The sequence below is a fragment of the Tiliqua scincoides genome, chromosome 7 (assembly GCF_035046505.1).
Source record: "Tiliqua scincoides isolate rTilSci1 chromosome 7, rTilSci1.hap2, whole genome shotgun sequence".
NCBI lineage: Eukaryota > Metazoa > Chordata > Lepidosauria > Squamata > Scincidae > Tiliqua > Tiliqua scincoides.
Window position 1 is genome coordinate 29,869,332 of NC_089827.1, and position 19,463 is coordinate 29,888,794.

Sequence of the window (19,463 nt, forward strand, 5' to 3'; positions counted from 1 at the left end):
ACCTGGAACCTTCTGCATGCCAAGGAGGTTCTCTCCAATTGAGCAATACACCTCCCTCATTCTAGATTATTGCAGGTTGGTTGAAGAATATGTCATGTTCTTCTGCATCTTTTGCTCTGTGCAACCCCTTAGACCAGCCATTTTCACCCACTGTGCTGTGGCACACTGGTGTGCCACGGATGGTCTGCATGTGTGCTGTGGGAGTTTGGGGGAGGACCAAACGTTAGTAGGGTCACTGGGGAATGCGAGTCCCTGCTGTCAGCAGGGAGTGCCATGTCAATTGTCAAAAAAACTGATGGTGTGCCTTGATCATTTTAGTCTTGTCAGTGTGCTGTGAGATGAAAAAGGTTGAAAATTGCTGCCTTTGCTAAGCATTCACATGTTCTGATTCTTGGAAAAATGGTGACATTCTGTCTTATATATTCAGAGACCAAATCCAGGCATTCCCCCCTCCCTGGGCAGAAGAGCTGCATTCCAAATAGCTTTATTTACATTCAGATACAACACTGAGCTGCTTTTTCTTTCCACCCAGTCCCAGAGCCCAAGTGGTTGCTAGCTGCTACCTAATGCAGCTGAAGAATTTCCAGTTTGCAGAGGGTCTGCAACGAAGCAAAGTAGAATCTGGTTCTCTGGGTTGTTCCCATTGGTGTCCTTGCCAAAACATGCCTGGGACATGCCCAAATCTTTGCAGATCTCACACTCTCTCCTTGCATTCTCCTTTCCTACTCCCCACACAGCCAGCTTGATAAAATGAGACAGACACACTGCTGGCCAGGCCAGCCAGCCCTGCAATGCTGTAAGGGAGGTTTCCATGGCAACAGGCAGCACATCAGAAAGCTCTCAGAACTTTTTCAGCTAGTCCATGTGACTGGACAGCTTGGATGGCAGGAGGAGAGCTGGCCCGGATCTGTTCCTGACACACCTACACAGCACACCAGGCACATCCCTGCTGCACAATTAGTGTTTCTAACGTGTTGTAAACTACCCTGATAAATGAATGGCAGAGTATAAATACATACAAAGAAAAAAATGCCCCCACAAGCTTTCCCCCCCTTTTTATACACACTGTGAAATGCATACAAAGAGATGTAAGTCCAGAAGCAAAAATAAAAATGGGGACCTTGACAGTTAGTACAAGTATAGTATAATTTACTCAGCAATGCTTTTAAGGTTGTTTCAACAATTTTCTCAGTAATCATCTTTACAACTCTTCAGTCAGGATTATTCTCATATAGCAGATGTAAGCTGAGGTTGAGGCCCATTCTCTGGGTGCCTCACATTGTTGGAATGAGTATTAGGTGCTTTCTGACTGTCACAAAAGGTGACATGCTGGAGTGCATGGCCCAGCCACAAGTGGCAGCTCTGCATGTCAGTGGACAACAAACACCAGCTGGCCCCAGTAAGTGTGTGCAGAGGGTGGGAAAGAGGCGGGGGATGGGTGGAACAGGGCAGCAACAGGGGCGGGGAGGAGGGCAGACTTGGACCAAGAGGGATTCGGGTTTGGTTGCATTAGCATCTGCCCAATTCTAACCCCCTTTTCAGCCTCAGTTCCCCAACCTGGGTCCACACAGTGTTGCGCCAGCTACAGAGCTGGTGCAGATCTGAGTACACCGATGTACACTAAGTACACCAGTGGCCTGGTATAGGCTTACCCTAGGGCAAGGGAACAGAAGTTCCCTTACCCCAAGATGGCCTCCAGATGCTGAAACCCACCTGCGGGATACAGTGGATGCCATGTTGGTGCTGCTGCATTGCTGTGGGGGACTGACTGTGTTTGATTTGGCTGCCTGGGACAGTAGTCTCAAATCACCTACTGAATAGTGGCAGAGGTAACATTTGAACGAGGGGATGCTTGGCAGCCTCCTCCTCCCCCATGTTACACAGCTGCTCAAGCACAAGTGGTCCAATGGGTAACATCACCACAGGGCAACTGGGAGATGACAATGCTAGCAGCTGCAGACAGTCCAGGCAGGTGGGGCTTAGCGAGGCAGCAGGAGGGTTCAAAAGGCAGGGGAGAGACCTGCAAAAGAAGGGGAAAGGAGGACAGAGAGAAGCAGAGAGGAGGATGGATACCAAAGAGCAAGAGGTGGAAAGGACATGATGAGATGGAAGGAGCAAAAGAAGGTGGCAAGGCTGGTTGGGGGAAGGCCAGAAGTGGGACCAGTGGTGCAGCTTGGGAAAGGATGGCATTGTGAGGAGAGGGTCTGTCCAGTGGGAGGAAGGGCCCCTTCAAGCAACCAAATCCATCTGTGCCAAGGCTCCTCCAGGCTCCTCCATGCCACCTGGACCAAAGAAGCTCACTGTAACTGGGGAGAGCAACTAGCATTGCAGAAGAACCCTCTTGGGGCTCTGTAAGAGGAATTGGGGAAATTGCATGATGGCAAGAAGTGGACTGGTGAACAGTAGACTCTCTGGTGTCAGTGGTCATTCATTTTGACCCTGGCACCATACCTCCAAGTGGCCTAGGGCATACTCCAACCCTGACAAGGTGGAGCTGCCTTGGGATGAATTCCACGGGACAGGGGCACCCACAGGAGGGCTCATGATCTTTTTCACAACCTGATCCTTAATGTGTTTACTTGGAAGGAGAATGTATTTCCACACATGCTGTCTGAGGCACGCACATGTGCATTAAACATGGGCTTACCCTCCTTTCTTAGAGATTGAGGGAATAGTGACAATCTGCACTAATTGAAGTGAGTGGGGGGGAGGAGCAAAACCTGATGCCCTCCTTCATCTTACCTCACTATGCTCAGTTGCTTTAATCAGCTGTCTCCCTGCCCAGCTCAGTTCCAATACTGCAGCCAGTCTGGGGAAAACCAGTCTTAAAACATTATCCCATGGGTTTCTTCTCTGCAATGGATTCATGAGTGAGAAGCAGCTTAGCAGCCATCATATTTCCATTTCCTCTCTGGCACATCACATCCTGTTAAAAACGATAGGAGGTGATGCTGTCTCTGATGCTAGTTGATTGCTAAAGCCACAGGGCTTTGCATTTCTATTGGGTTTTGAAGGTATCCTACCTGGAAAGAAAGGCTATAAAGGACATATAGCAACAACACTGGTATCAGATACCAATGTAAAATCTGATTTGCATCTTCCAGCATTGGAGAGAACAAGTATGCTTTTGCTTTACTACAACTGACTACAGAATTCATACTTAACATGGTCTCTTTTACAGCCCAATCCTATGTAACTCCCTGCACGGCAATGCAGTAGCACCAACTGTATCCCGTATTCCTCTGGGAGAGTTTTGTATCCCGTATTCTCCATGGGAGAGTTTTGGCATGTTGAGATCTCATCAGGGTAAAGGAACATTTGTTCCCTTGCCCCACAGTAAACCCCAGCAGCCACTATGAATAAACTTGGACCTGAACCAGCTCTATAGCTGGTGCAAGTCTGCCATGACCTGTGAAGGTAGGCCTGGGAAGGGGGTTAGGACTCAACAGGTGCTGCCACTGCAGAACTCACCCTCTTCCCAGACCTGTTCTAATCTCCTCCCCACCCCACCACCTCTCCTTACATGGCCTTTCCTGCAGTGGTTGCGGGTATCCACAGTCTGTCATCACATGGACTCACCACTTGCCACAGTGGCAAGGTTGCATTCATCAGTGCTGTCGTTTTTGTGATGGCCTTAAAGGGGTTTAAGCTACTGGAACACTTGTGCTGGTGGCATAAAGCCCCCTTAGGACTGGGCTGTTAATTTACTGTTTGATTGTGTAATTGATTATTAATTATGTAAGGTGGCCTGAGCATTTCCATTTTGTAACTTAAGTTTCTAACAGAAAAAATATATATTAAATATTTCTGGATATTTGCTATAAGTACTTGATGTCAATATTTTATGCTACACAATTTGATTAGCAATGGTACATTTGCAAACTGGCATGTATTATGATTTAGTAGTATTTGACTACATTTTATAGAAGACATACTAGTGTTTAGAATTGCAGTGTTGATTGCTCATGAATCAGGACTCAGGAGGTGCCAACAAGGCTGAAGTACTCAAATGTCACATTCAAAATGTAATTTCAAGTTTTGAACTCCAAAGTAAATATTCAGCCTTGTGTGGAAACTGTTTTGGCAAGTTTTGAAATTTGCCAACTTTTGTTTCAGCTCTCAGTTAAAATTTGGTGTGCAGGTTTGGTAACAAATAACCTTTTTGATCATGCATGCATAAATACATTGCTGAGACAGAAATATCTGGAGTTCACTCCTGGGAATACGGCCTTGCTTGCACCAACTGATGGCAAAAGCATTCCTTCTTTTGAGGTGCCCATGCTGTGGAACTCTCTGCTCCAACAGATTGGTTTGGACACTGATGAGACGGCACAATTTGTAGTAGTCATCTTTAACTTGCCTGGACATTGACCTTCCTGGATTGCCTCCTGCTGAATTAATTACTGTTCCCTCCTTTCTTTAACTTGTTTTAAAAGTTTTTTTGGTATTTTTTTTTAACAAGTTGTTCTGTCTTTAACTTGACTTGTTTGACATCTCAGGTGTTTTCTTAAAATTGAATGTGAACATTGATAATTTGGACATTATGGAGACAAAATAGACAAAAAACACTGTGGGGGTGTCCCAAAATGGGGGGGGAGGGGGTTCACAACACCCTTGTCCTCCTCCCTGGAGGCAGGACCTGAGGCCCTTGGTCTTCAGACAGGAGCTCTAGCCTCCTGCCTTCCCTCTCCAGAACTAACTGTCATCCCAGGCTTCCCTGCTTCTATCCTTCCCAGCCACACCCTAGGCTCCTTTCCTTCCTCCCTCTCTAGGCTTAAAGGGGCCCTGACCCTGGCCTCCTTCTCTCCTCTCTGGTGGTTAATGGTGACCTGGCCCTGCTCACTGCTCTGGTCAGGTGAGCTCTGGGGTGCAGTCTCTCCCACCCAGCTGCCCTGCATCTTGCCTGGTCCGCTGGAGAGGCGGCAGCAGCAGCTCTGTGGCCGGGCAGTTCTGCCCCTGACCTGCAGCCAGGTAAGGCAGGGGTCGGACAAGGGCTCGACCCCTGACAAACGCAAAACTGTTTTCTGCATCTCTCTTGAAAGCACCCATTTGAACCTGAGTGTACACTCAGTATCTGAAAAGCATCCTCTTGTGATTTGTCTGGCAGCCTTCATATTAATGTTCATGTTAATACCGCCTTCATGTTAATACTGAAAGCTCCTACTGAAAGATAGGCAGAGAAACCTGCTATAAATGGACTACCTACCTCCATTTAAGTTTGCCTATCTTATCAATGGAGAAAGTGGCTCTCTGCTTCCCTCCTCAATTCCTTTGTTACGTCCTGTGTTCCAATAGTCCTGGATTCCAGTTTACTTGGGAAAATTTCTAAAATTTAATTCCAGAATTTAAGCAAGTGGTTTGCCACAGAACTAAGTTCATTTGGATGTTGTTCTCCTATACCTTATTGATGCACGAGTGCATCAACAAAATACTGCAATTCTGATATGATTGTCCATACAGATTCTTTTTGTGCAGTATTTTAGTGATGCACTCATATGCTCCTGAGCATTAGAAACATGGTGCACAAAGGAAGCTTGATATGACAGGTCTCACAATTACATCAAGATTGGCCAGTGGGATTTTTAAAATATGAGCCTGTGCATTGACACACTCTGTGTGTGTGTGTGTGTGTGTGTGTGTGTGTGTGTGTGTGTGTGTGTGTGTGTGTGTGTGTGCGAGAGAGAGAGAGAGAGAGGCAAGTGAACTAAAATCTGTAGCAAACTGCACAACCACAGGGCCCACTACAAAGTTCAGAAACCATACACACACACACACACAAAAACCCTAAGGCATCTGTGGTTCTATGTTGGAAACACAAAATTTCTGTAACTCCAAAATCCAAGGAGAAATAAGGTGAATTTTGGATGTGATTTGCTTTTTGTGTGATGAATGTGACAGGTAGCTGGGATCTGAAGAACCAAGTAGCCAAGGGATGTACCCAAGTTTAACAGCAAGTAACACACCCAGAATCACCTACCCCATAGCACAAACAAGATGGCATACTTCCATGGTGAACCTGTAATCAGACATTCAGCAGCCTAGGGGAAAAAAATGTATTTTTGCTCCTAGTGGAAAAAAATGGTTGCTAAGGGGATAATGTTTCATGGATACCAGCTACCAGGGCAGACAGTGTTTCACAGCCTATGTGAAAGTGGTTGCCAAGGGGACATTGTTTCCTGAATACTCTACTCATCCTCTCTCTCTCTCTCTCTCCTTTAAGAGCATTAGTAAAGATGCCAATGACTGAACAGAGGAAACTTGTTCCTCCCAAGCAATACTGAGAGCAGTGCCCAGGTGTGATAGGGAAAGACTTAGCTTTCCTTCGCCTTCTCACAGTGTTTCTGTGTTGTGTAGATTGGCTTCTGTGTTAGCTGGTGTGTTCCATCTACTGGCTGGGGTGGCTGGTAACTGCCAATTGGTGATGGTAATAGTTTAACACTGCAGGCAGCCAAGGATGACTTCCCCATAAGAGCTGGCGCTGAAAGCTAACATGAAATTGTCTGCCTGTCCATCTGACTGCTTCTTTCTGAAATGGAAATCTAAATGGTGAAATATAGGTTTGCTTCTGTTTGGGAAGACGGTGGTATATTACACCAAGTACTGTATCTCTTTTCAGTATACGATAGCCCCCCACCATCAACGGACTTGGTTTCTACAATTACAGATATCCACGGTTCTCAAATCCTCCCTGCCATGCTTCTGACTCACCTCTCTTTGTAAACACTTTGTCACCTCCTCTAGTGACTACAAATCTAGAATTCTCCCTGTCTGTTTCCTTTTCTAAAAAACTTCCCTTGCTGTCCAGTTCTGTTAGTGTCACCTCCTCTGACATAACTTTAGCATTTCTCTTGCTCTCAGGACTCATCTCTTGTGGCACCACAGTAAGTATAGGGTTCACTACTATCCATGGTTTCAGATATCTGCAGTAGGTGTAGGAATATATTCCCCAAAGATACAGGGGGATACTGTACATATTTTTCAAAGTACAGAAGATAATCAAGATATAAATCAGCAAGTAACAAACTGAAAAAGAGAAGATTCAACATGAGCCAACAACATCAAGGAGATTGCAGGACCTCATAAGAACATAAGAACAGCCCATCAGGCCATAGGCCCATCTAGTCCAGCTTCCTGTATCTCACAGCGGCCCACCAAATGCCCCAGGGAGCACACCAGATCACAAGAGACCTGCATCCTGGTGCCCTCCGTTGCTCTCTTGCTATCCCTTAAGATAATTTCTGGTTGACATACATCACTGTAGAAAAGATCCTGATATTGGATGTTTCATGCTACACCGAAAATACCACAGGGTAGGTATTCCCCCCACACACACACACACATTACACAATAAACACACCTTGCTCCTTCTTTATCCACCCTCTTATTTTTACTGGCATTGCCTCCATTTTCCTCTTTGGCTCCTTAGGAGACAAATCATGGGCCAGTGTACAAGGATGACAATACAGGTGAGTAGGACTCCCCCCCCAGCCTAGGACTTGAGGCTATGACGATGGAGGGGGGGTACTAAAAAAAAGAAAATATTCCTTCTTGTGTTCTGCCTCTAGAATATGCATATTTCTCCAATGTTGCTGTGACATTGCTTATCTGGTCACAGTCAAAGAACAGCACACACACACACACACACACACACACACACACACACACACACACACGCTCCTCACTCTGGTCCCCCCCTCTCACTCTCACACTCACACACACACACACACACACACATCTCCTGCCTTATTATTGCAGTGTCTGCCAGCAAACCAAATTACATGATGCTCTGGAGTGATGGCGCAGGAACTGGGAGTTGTCAACACTTTTGGGCTAAGTGTGGAAAGCAGGACATGGTATTAAAGCTGAAATGAATGGGGGGGGAGTCTCAAGCAAGTTTCCTCCAACTTGAATTTTTTTGCACACATTCAGATGTTTTGCATGTTCCTGGGTGTTCAAACTTTCCTGGGGCAGCACAACACATGTTTAGCTTCCTTTGGCTGAAGATGCGCTGCTGGCTAACCACATCTGTGGCATATTTTCGTTATTTACATGGCATTACAGATCATAAGTAGAGGCAATCAGCTGTTACAAGCAGTGCTTTTCAAAATTTGTGTAATATGTGCACACGGGAAAAACAATTCACATGCAGGGACCCTGTGAAGTGACCAGTGGCACAGCTTTGTAATTCAACGAGGAGAGGAAGAGGGAGGTGTGGATGAAAAGTGCAAATAAAGGATTTTTTTAAATGATTCATAAAAGGATAAAAAATAGAAGGACTGCTGAAAACTGGCAAAGGGAGTGGGGCAAGATGCCTGATTGGCCCCCCTTCTTTAATTTTCCTACAGACCAGATACCACCACCCTCTGAGATTCTTACCTTGAAAAGCACTACTGTGTTGCTTTCTTCTATCTCAGCAAAGTCCTCCTCATTTACTTTTTCTTCTAATAATGCACAGGCATCCAAGGACTGGCTTTCACTATCTTCACACACACTACTGTGTGATGATTTTGAAAAAAAGCCCAGGTGAAATAAGTTTGCCTGCCCTTTTTGGATTTTTCATTTTTTTTCTCTTCACTCCAGGCTTCTATTTGTATTCCATACTGTTAATTCCACCTTCAAACAATGCCAAAACACATGTAGACTTGATTCTATGCCAAGTGTTCTACACACACGAAATTAAAAGAATGAGTGGAGCTGACTATTGGGTCCTAAGAATTACATGAACCAAACTGAACTACCAGTTTATTACCAGTATATTTCTGGCCTAGTATTTCTGGTCTGAAGAGGCAAGTTTCACTTTCCCCTGTTTGAATTGTACCAATACATGTTGGCACTTATGGAGAAGACCTGGGCTGCATTTTTCACTGCAGCTTTAATCCACTTTCCAAGCACTTCTATTCCCCCAATGCATTTGGGGACGGACGGACTGTGGTCTGTTAAGGAATCTGAAAGCTGTTAGAACTACCCTGGACAAACAACAATCTTCAGAATGCATTGGGGGAATAGAAGTGCATTGAAAGCTGTAGTGGAAAAGCAGACCTGGATAGGCGGAAACTGAGGCACCCAAATTTATTTTGCAATAAATTTGTCTTGTAGTTTGTTTTGTCATGGTCTGGGCCCCCTGGAAGCTCAGGCCCTGGGGATTTTGCCCCCCTGCCCCTCCAGGCTTGAAAAATGAGCCTAACTTAATTTACCCACTTACTATGAACAAGGGAAAGGTATCAATCAGGAGATTGAAATCCTTAGAAGGGCAAGGAAGGCAGAACAAGAAGGGGGTGAAGGGATGTTGGGAGATTAGGTGGTTTCCTAGGAAACCCTGGAGTTAAGGAAATGAAGGTTTTGGGATACAAGGAAGGAAGAAGGCAGGAGGAAACCTGGGAGATGAATGCAAACAAAAATGGGGAAATGTTTCCTGCAGTTTGGACTCTTAATGAAAGGCTACAGAGAGACAGGCCATGAAATCACTTCATCCACTTGCAGCTAGTCTCTCCCTCTGGAACTGCACTCATAATCAATGTCCCAAACCTCCCAAGGTGGCCCAACAGAAATGCTCTATTTTGGAGTACTTAGGATGCAATCCTGGGTTAGGCCAGCTCAAGTCACTTGCTTCTGCTCAGGGGTGTCACAAACGTGCCGTAACACACATTGGCACTGACTCAGGAGTCGGGGAGGCCAGCGCAAGGAGTTATGTTGGCCTCTCTGCACCAGATCCAGGCCTGCAGGGAAAAGTTTGCATTGGCCTAGCTCGGCTGACACAGGGGTCTGGGCAAGTGTTACTGGGGTGAGTGGGGAGCAGGAGGTGGGGCCAGGATCCAGTGATTATGCCGGATCCTGACCCCATTCCCCGGCAGCACGGAGCAGCCCCTGGCTGCTCTGTTCTGCTCAGATCTACGCCACCTCATCAGGTGGCACAGATTCAAATAGACCCATTGGGGCCAGTGCAGTGCGACACGGGCTAAGGGGAAAGTTTTCTCCTTGCTTCGGGTTGCACCGCTTCTGGCCCCAAACCTGTGCTGGATGTAGCACAGGCCTGCCGGCCTGCCTGCTCCAGCGTAAGTTAGGATTGCGCTGCATATGTTTCAGTTACAGGGATTTATTCAAGGAGGCCTGAGGCTGAACTTGAACCAATCCTAAAGAAGTTGACTAAGGGCACAATCCTAACCTGCACTTAAGCTGGCATAAGTGCCCTGGGAGGGTCGCAAACATGTGTAAAGCTTCCTCTGTGGGAGGAAGCTGCATCGGCGCATCGAGATGTGCCGACGCATGGAAGCCAGTAGAAGCCTCTGTGGCGCCTTCCTCGCCACCGCTTGTATCAGTGCACTCGCACTGACACAAGCGGCAACGATGGGCGTGGGGGGCATGGAAGAGGCGGGAGGGAGGCATTTCTGGGAAGCAGAGGGCGGGCGATTGGCGGCCCTGGGGGCGAGTGTGCAGGGAACCGGGGGCAGGGCTGGGACCCGGTGGTTATGCCGGATCCCAATCCCCGTCCCCAGGGAGAATGGAGCAGCTTCAAGCCGCTCCGCTCTCCTTGGACTTGCGCCACCTCAGAGGTGGCGCAGGACTGAGGAGACCCATTGGGGCCAGCAGCCCTTTCCCCAGGGGTAAGGGAAGGATCCTTGCCTCTGGCTGAGCCACTGTAGCCAACAAAGCTGTGTTGGATGCAGCGCAAGCCTCCTGGCTTGCCTGCTCCAGCCCAGGTTTGGATTGCGCCCTAAGAGGATAACCTCTCTCTCTCTCTCTCTCTCTCTCTCTCTCTCTCTCTCTCTCTCTCTCACACACACACACACACACCTGGAATGGAGATGAGGATGCAGCAGCAGTGGGTTGCTGCAGGTCAACAGCAAGGCAGGATGAGATGGGCAAAGGAAGAATGAATAAGCCAAGGAATTGATTATATGAGGCTCTAGTGCAGGGATGTCAAAAGTTTTTGGCAGGAGGGCCACATCATCTCTCTGACACTGTGTTGGGGGCTGAGGAAAAAAAGAATTTAAATTTAAAATTTGAGTAAGTTTACATAAGTTTACATAAATGAATACATTAAAGATGAACTTATACGCATGAATGTTTGAAATAGCTCAAGGCCTATAAAGGCCTTGCACAATGCAAGGCTGGCCTTTCCTTTGCTGCCGCTACTGCATCACAGACCTGAAACAGCAAGCAGTGGAGGAAGCCCTCATCCCACAGCTCACGCGAGAGGTCAAACGGTCGCCCTCACACTGAGAGCAGTTGCATTCTCATTGGAGACTGGGGGCTCCCTGAGGGCCGCATTGAGAGGCCTCGAGGGCCACATGCGGCCCCAGGGCCGGGGTTTGGGCACCCCTGCTCTAGTGCTCAGCAATTTATAATCTTTCTCCCCGTGTATTCCTATGGGATTCTTTGTGCGGTGAGCAAATCACTCCTGCTGTGTTCAGTTTTTGTTTTTCACACTCAGTTGAAGGTGTGGTGGCTGCCTTGGAGGTCCTGGTTAACTTGTCTTCTTGATTGAATTCTAATCATGGGACTGGCAAAGCCTGTTAGAGTCCTTCTGCAGGTACTTTTAAAGCTCCTCCAGGCTGCTGCGACTTGCCTGGGCATCCCTGACCCCTGTGTTACCCACAGTAACCCACTGTTGAAGAAACTTTAAAAAGTCTTTATATATTTATACCATCATTCATTACAAAATAATATTGTCTCAAACTGTCTCAAAACTATAGACAACACAAATATCAAATGCATTTTCCCTGGAACACTCAAGTCTCACCAGAGGCGTACCTAGGTCATTTGACATCCGGGGCCCATAAATTTTTGTCACCCCATATGGCACAATTAATTATTAATTGTATTCATTCATTCATTAATTGTATTCATTCCTCCCCTTATTTTGTCCTCACAACAACCCTGTGAGGTAGGTGAGACTGAGAGATAATTTCATGTCATGACTATTACTAATAATAATAATGGCCAAAAAATAAATGCAGTGAATATTTCCTCACAAGCAATGAATGAAATTCTGCATCAAATGGTATATAACATGATGGTATTATTCCTAAAAGCCACGATTTCCAGAATTTTGGTCACTAGGGTGTCAACCCCCCTCCCTGGTTTTGAATTAAGGCAGAGGTTCTCAAACTTTTATCACCGGGACCCACTTTTTAGAATGACAATCTATCCAGGATCCACTGGAAGTGATGTCATGGCTGGTAGTGACATCATCAAGCAAAATAAAATAATTTTAAATAATTAAATTGAAAAACAGATAATTAAATAAGGGGAAGCCAGCCCTGTACCACCAAGTGAATTTTCTCTGTAGCCTGCCTGCAAGAACACCCCCCCCACACACACACACACAAATATCATTGAGATTTTCAGCCCTCCCCAGTGCCCAGTTCAGTGTAAATTCTTATATTTCAAGCCAGCACCCACCTGGCTTTACAGGTCTAAAAAACAAAATGGACCTTCTCAGAGCTCAAGCTTCTGTTTTATTCTTGGGGGTGGGGGGCAGGTGCTTCCTTCTGGAGCATTTGTTGAGCTCCACTTTCATCAGATTGGGACCATGCCGCTAGCCTTGCATTTCCCTTTGCCTGACTTGACCAGGAGCCAAGGCACGTTTGCTTACTCACAAGTTTGCTTACTTTCTCTTTCCATAGGGCTCAATACATTCGTCTGCTTGGAGGGAGGGACTTCCTTTTTGGCAGTTTTTTGGAGGCTGCTTTCATTGGATAGGAACCATTCTGGTGTCATTGGATTCCTCTCAGCCTGCCCTTTCCGACAAACCATGGCAAGTTCACCTACTCGCAAGTAAATGCGCAATATGGTTCAGTTTCATTTTCTATAGGGTTCCATGCATTTTTTTTGTTTCTGGTTTTTTGGCCATAACTTTTGATGGAAAGGAGATATTTCAATTCCATTTTTTGCATTGTATTCCACTGGAAATTCCACATCCAACAGTATATGGCATGATGAGGTTGCTCCTAACCTTCACAATGTTAGCAAGGCTTGGGCATTTATGGTGTGTCACCCCCCCAAGGGTGGTACCCAGGACAGACCGCCCCCCCACCCCCACTAGCTATGCCACTGAGTCTCACTCCTCTAGTACTCTAGAATAACAACAGAGCAATTGTCCTTGCAAGCAGAGTCCTTTCCTTGTCCATCACCTCCATATTGGCAATGTTCTCTGTGTCTTCTTCCAGGCAATGAAACAGTAAAGCAAAAAGGAAAACCCTGCTGCAATCAGATAAGAATACATGTGCCTTACTCAACTGGCACATAAAAGAGAACATCATTCCACCCTCTTTGTCCCCAGCCATTCCACACACCTGAACCAAATTGCTCAGGGTTTATATAAAAATCAATCTCTGTTCGTACAATTCCTCCAGCAGCAGACCTCCCCAGTCCCACACCTGGGGCAAAGGTCCATGATAGCACCCTCCAAGGGCTATCACCACCCCCCTGTGCAAAAATCTGCCCCTCCCCACTCACCTGAGGCTCATGGAGCCTTGCAGGACCCAGGACCATGTCAGGGAAGCCTCTCTGAGGTTCCCCGATGCTATAAACTGTGCTTCTGATTTCCCAGAAACTTCAGAGAGGCTTCCATAGAGTCCTAATAGTTCATGCCTGGGGCTTTTGTCCTGTCAGACCTAATGGTAGGTCCACAACTGAACTCCTCCAAAGGCAAGAAAATAAGTCTGATTTGTTTTGGAGAGATTTAACTGAACTCAAGCAGCTGTATCCTCTTTATTTAAAGGCTCAACAAACACAGTGTGCTTTTATGTGCACACAGGGTCTGCAAATACCCTGAAGGAAGATCTTGGGCTGCCATACCATGTCCCAGTACATTGATACTTGCCTGGCACAGTAGGAACAGCTGCACTCCTAGTGCCTGCTCAGGGCTCTCCAAATTACTGGGTTATGCCCAGGGCTTTGTTTCTAATGGACCGCAGGGGAATGGAGTTCCTGCACCTTTTTGCAGGGGCCCCTACCCTTCAGAGGCCTTCCAGGAAGGGGGGGAGCAAAACAGAGGCATTTGCTGGGTGGGTGCTGGGGGGTTGGGCACCTGGCCCCTGCCTGACCACACAATGACCCCCTCCTGCCCCCATCTCCAAGCTCTTGCCTGAGCCAAGCCCGCCTCCCCTCCCCCCGCGCTCTGCTTCCCCGTGCAGCTTCCAAGCTGGTGGAGGGCATGGGGGACACGCACCGACACCAAGGAGGAGGATGACAGATAGCCAGGGAGACAGGCTGCGGCACCCACGGTAAGCCCAGGTACTGGCTTGGCGGAGGAGGAAGGGAAGGAAGCTGGCTGGTGAAGCCCCTGTGCCAATCTGCAGCAGGAGCCTAGGCATGTCTACTCAGAAGTAAGTCTCATTGTGCTCAATGGGGCTTGCTCCTGGGAAAGGGTGCATAGCCTTGCAGCCTGAGAGCCCAAACCTATGCATGTCTACTCAGAAGTAAGTTCCATTGTGTTCAATGGGGCTTACTCCAGGGAAAGTGTCATAGCCTTGCAGCCTGAGTAGACAGGCAGAGGGAGGGCTCTGAGGCTGCAGTCCTCTCCACACTTTCCTGGGAGGAAGCTCCACTGCCTATACTGGGACTGACTTCTGAGGAGACAGGCAGAGGAGGGGCTCTGAGGCTGCAGTCCTCTCCACACTGTCCTGGGAGGAAGCCCCACTGCCTCTAATGGGACTGACTTCTGAGTAGACAGCCATAGGCTTTGGCTCTGAGGCTGCAGTTCTCTCCACACTTTCCTGGGAGGAAGCCCCATTGACTCTAATGGGACTGACTTCTGAGTAGACAGGCACAGGATTGGACTCTAATGCTACCATCCTATCCACAGTAAGCCCCATTCACTAAAGTGGACTTCTGAGTAGACATGCATAGGATTGGGCTCTTAGGTTGCAATCCTAGGCACTTTCCTGGGAGTAAGCTCCATTGACTAGAAAGAGACTTACTTCAGAGTAGACATACCTAGGATTGGGCTCTTAATCCTGGCAGAGATATATATCTGCACCCATTTTCACATGCTAAGGGCAGGTGAAAAGGGATTCTACGTGTGTACAACGTGCTGTCCAGCCCTGCCAGAGATCCTCCTCATCCTTCCCCCACAAGCATGCCCTCCATCAGCCAGTGTTTGCAGCTCCTCTCCAGCAATGCACAGCAGCTGCTCAGGGCAGCAGAGAACATACAATTGCATGCCAAGCGCCTTCCCAAAGACACAGAGTATTCTGATACCTGAATTAAACCATATTTAATCGCTTGTTTGCAAACATATCTGTTTCTATGTGCACTTAAGGACCCCTCTCGTGTAAGAATTCCTTTTTTGTTCTTACTCCCACAGTTGCTTAGAGTAATTTTACTACATGGAACTCATGTAAGCCATTTTTTGGAATCCATTCACTGCTTCCTCTCCTCAAAGTAGTGCCACACTACATACTACATGCTACAAGTGCACCTGTACAGTATGTGTAGAAAAAGTAGCTAGGGGGAAGGGGATGTGGAGATTGACAGCCCAATCCTATGCATGTCTGCTCAGAAGTAAGTTCATCTTTGGGGGGAAGCACATAAAAATTTTTATTTCTCCAATAAAAAATGGTTTAAAAATAAATAAATAAAAGATTAACAAGTCATGAGTTCCTGCACCTTTTTTTTTAAACAAAAAAAGCAATGGTTATGACTCACCCTGCAGTGAAGACATGCAACTTGGCATAGTTGCTGTTTTATTTGTATGAGGCAAGTGTTGTGCCTGGGACGCTTTAAAGGGGTGTTTTATTTCACAGAGAGGTCTGCAGCCCAGTAGCTCCTGGAGGTGTTGTTCCTTCCTACTAAAGACACACACACACACCTTTGGTACCTACATATGTGGAAGAAATTGATGTCAATGGGGCTTATGCCTGGGTCACATATGATTGCTAATTTTGTGATTGCTGCACACTAGATGCCTGACAGTTGGCTGTACGGACTGACTATTGAAATGCATTGCATTTGAGAGCCTTTGAGAAGTTTAATAGAAAAACCAATCAGGCAGACCCATAACTCCTCTTAATTTCGCATCTTGCAAGACCTTCATTTTAATTCTTGGTTTCTTTCCCTGCCATATAAATTTTGATATAATTTGGTTAAAATCTTTATATTTTGTTTCAAAATTGCAGGGATTGTTTGGAAAAGAAAATTTTAGGCAAAACATTCATTTTCACTGCAGCAACTCTTCCCATAAACAAAAGTTGTAGTCCTTTCCACTTTATCAAGTCTTTTTAAATTTCTTCAGTTGATTTCAAATAATTATCTTTCACCAATGTACTTGTTTTCTTCATTAACTGAATCTCTAAATATATATCATAAATGTACACACACACACACACAGTGGGGCTGAGGTGACTTCCCACGTTTTGCCACCCCATTTTCAGGTGGTGAGGAGGCATTTTGTCTATTTTCAAGCTGCTAAGGGTTTCTGTTTTAGTGCAGAAAAATAAGGATGGGGAAGTAGTAAAGATCAGGCAGCCCAATCCTAACCTGCACTGGAATGGGGAGGCTGGCCCCATGTCCAGAGTGGGATTGGGGCTGCCAGCATCTCAGCCCTGGGCAAGGGGAATGCTTACTGCAGCAGCAGTGATGCAGCAGCCCAAATGGGGCTAATCAGCTCAGTGTCACCTAAAGAGGCAGTGCAGATTTGAGCAGTCTGGAGATGTTCTGGTTCACCCAGGAATGGGGTTAGGATCTGGCACAAGTGCTGGATCCTGGTCCCATCCCCTGCTTGGCCACAGCCTGCCCAGGGGCCTGCCCTCCCTTTGCCCGGGAATGCCTGCTTCCCACCCTTCCTCTGTTCCCAAGCCACTGCGCCAGCCTTTACTTACCTCAGTGTTATTCAAACTGTGAGGCATGGCTCTTTAGGGCAGCACCAAGAACTCAAAGGGGAGTCACAGGATGTCCTCTTGCAGTGATACAGTCACACCCCTGGGCAGAATATGAGCCCATCTTCTACCCTTCATCTTAGCTTTTTTTTAAAGCAGAAAAAATGGGAGTTGCTCAGCTGTGAGAGTGGCTGCTCCTGCCCCGCCCTCTTCCGAGCATGCTCAGCTTGCAGTCCTTAACCCTCGCTGATCCTTGTCTGGTTGCTTCCTAATTCCCAGCCTGGGATAGCTTCTCATCAAAGTGAAATCTCTCTTTTCAACCCCCTCCCTCTTCCACTCCCCCCTTTCAATCTCCAAACCTTCCCGCTTTCTTCCCCCTCCCCAAATAAAACGCTTCCTATTTTACCAGTCACCAGGGGTCTTAAAGTTGCTTCCATGCAGTTGGCAAAGGGGGAGGGGAGAGACAAGCACACACTTTACTTGGCCAGGAGCAGAAAAAGGGTACTGTTTTGAAAGTGATTTATTAATCTTGTTGTTTGACTGAAGAGGAAAGGCTGTACAGTGGTGCCTCGCATAATGAAATTAATCTGTTCCGTGACTCCTTTCGTTATGCGAGTTTTTCGTTTTGCGAAGCGCGTTTTCCCATAGGAATGCATTGAAATTTAATTAATGCATTCCTATGGGCAAGAAAAGTCAGAACAAAGTCAAATTTGGTTTACAAAGTGTTTATTAAGTGCTCTTTAAAGGCATACATACTGTACAATTTCAAAAACGGGGGATGCTGAGTGGGGAGCTTGAAGGCTGTAATCCTGTGCACACTTTCCTGGGAGTAAGCACAATGGGACTTACTTCTGAGGAGACACGCACAGGATTGTGCTCTAAGCTGGGGAGGACAGAGCAGCTGCACTCAATTGCTTGCTTTTGCCGTGATCATGGGGGGAAACGTGAAGGAAATGGGGCAGTGAGAGGGTGAATGAGCGATGGGGGGATGCTGAGTGGGGAGTTTGAAGGCTGTAATCCTGTGCACACTTTCCTGGGAGCAAGCACAATGGGATTTACTTACATAAACTGACATGAAGATCCTCCCCTTACTAGGGTGGATGGGATCATACAGTGACATGAAGATCCGCCCCTTCCTAGGGTGAACGGGATCATAAACTGGCATGAAGATCCCCCCTTAAGACAAACCAAAACAAAACAAAACAAAAATTCGTTATGCGAAGCATAAGTCATAAAAATTTGTTGTGCGAGTTACCAAACTTCGCACAATGCTTTCGTTCTGCGGATTTTTTGCTGCGCATTCGTTATGTGAGGTACCACTGTATTTTTAAAGTGATGAATCTTGCTATTTGAAGGGAATATCAGCCATTGATGAAGTGATTGCCAGCCCAATCCTATCCACACTTTCCTGGGAGTAAGCCCCATTGACTCTGATGGGACTTACTTCTAAGTAGTCATGCATAGGCTTGAGCTGTGTACCTCCTAGTATAGGAGACAAATCAGCTTCCTAACCAAACCCTTATCAGCTCTGATATATTTTCATGGTCTATTTTTGTTTTCCCCACCAGCTGCCGGAAAAATTTAATTTCATTAAATTAATAAAGGGTTCAATCCTATCCAAGGGGAATGGGAGAAATGACTAGTTGGATTGGGGTCCACAGGGGTATGTGTGTGTAATGTTAGTCAGACTGGTTGTTCACAAAGTTCATTTGATAAAACAGTTCTATTGGTATGCTTACAAAGTTTTAAAAAATGAGTCCTCCTGGACTAGACAAAATCTACCTACTCCAGCATTCTGTCTCCAAAGTGATCAGCAGCTGATTGTTTGTAAAGCATGTATATTGCTGTGTATTAATAATATATTTTTAGGATCTGCATTTAATTAATGATATGATTAATATGATTAATATTAATATAGTTAATATATATTTAATATTTAATATTATATTATAAATAATATTATAATATTATATTTAATATATTTAATATAGTTAATATAGTTAATATTTCTGGCCACTTCATGTTTAATGATGTCACTTCCAGCCCTCAGGAACATGATGGGGAGCCATGGCCAACAGCCACCGGGGTCAAGGGAGCCACTGGCCGGAAAAGTTTGAGTACCACTGACCTACCTGGTTTGGGGCTGATTCCAGTGGAACCAGGTTGGCCTGCATCCTTCTGCCAGCGCAGCCTGCTCCTGAATTGTCACAGATGTGCCTTACAGCACTTTTGCGACATCAAGAGGCTGGCACAAGGGACTTGCACAAGGGACTTGCAGTAAAGAGAACTTTTGCCCCTCTCAGAATGCTAGAATGCTAGAACTCAGGGTCATCCAATGAAACAGACTGACAAGTTGTTCAGAATGGATAACTTGTACTCGTAGAAGTACTTTTTCACACACCATGCCCTAATTATGGCCACTGGCTTAGTTTACATTAAAAAAAAAAAAAAGAATGGGAGTGAATGTGCATCCACTTTCCAGATGCTGGGAGAAAGGAACAGTGGACAGCCGCTGCTTATGAGCATGACTGGCCCCTGTTGGAGACATCATGCTAGGCTAGGCGGCCCCTTGTGTTGATTCCTCATAGGCAGCCTGAGGTCCTTGATTTGTCCCCCTCTAATGCTGTCATTCCAGCCCAGCAT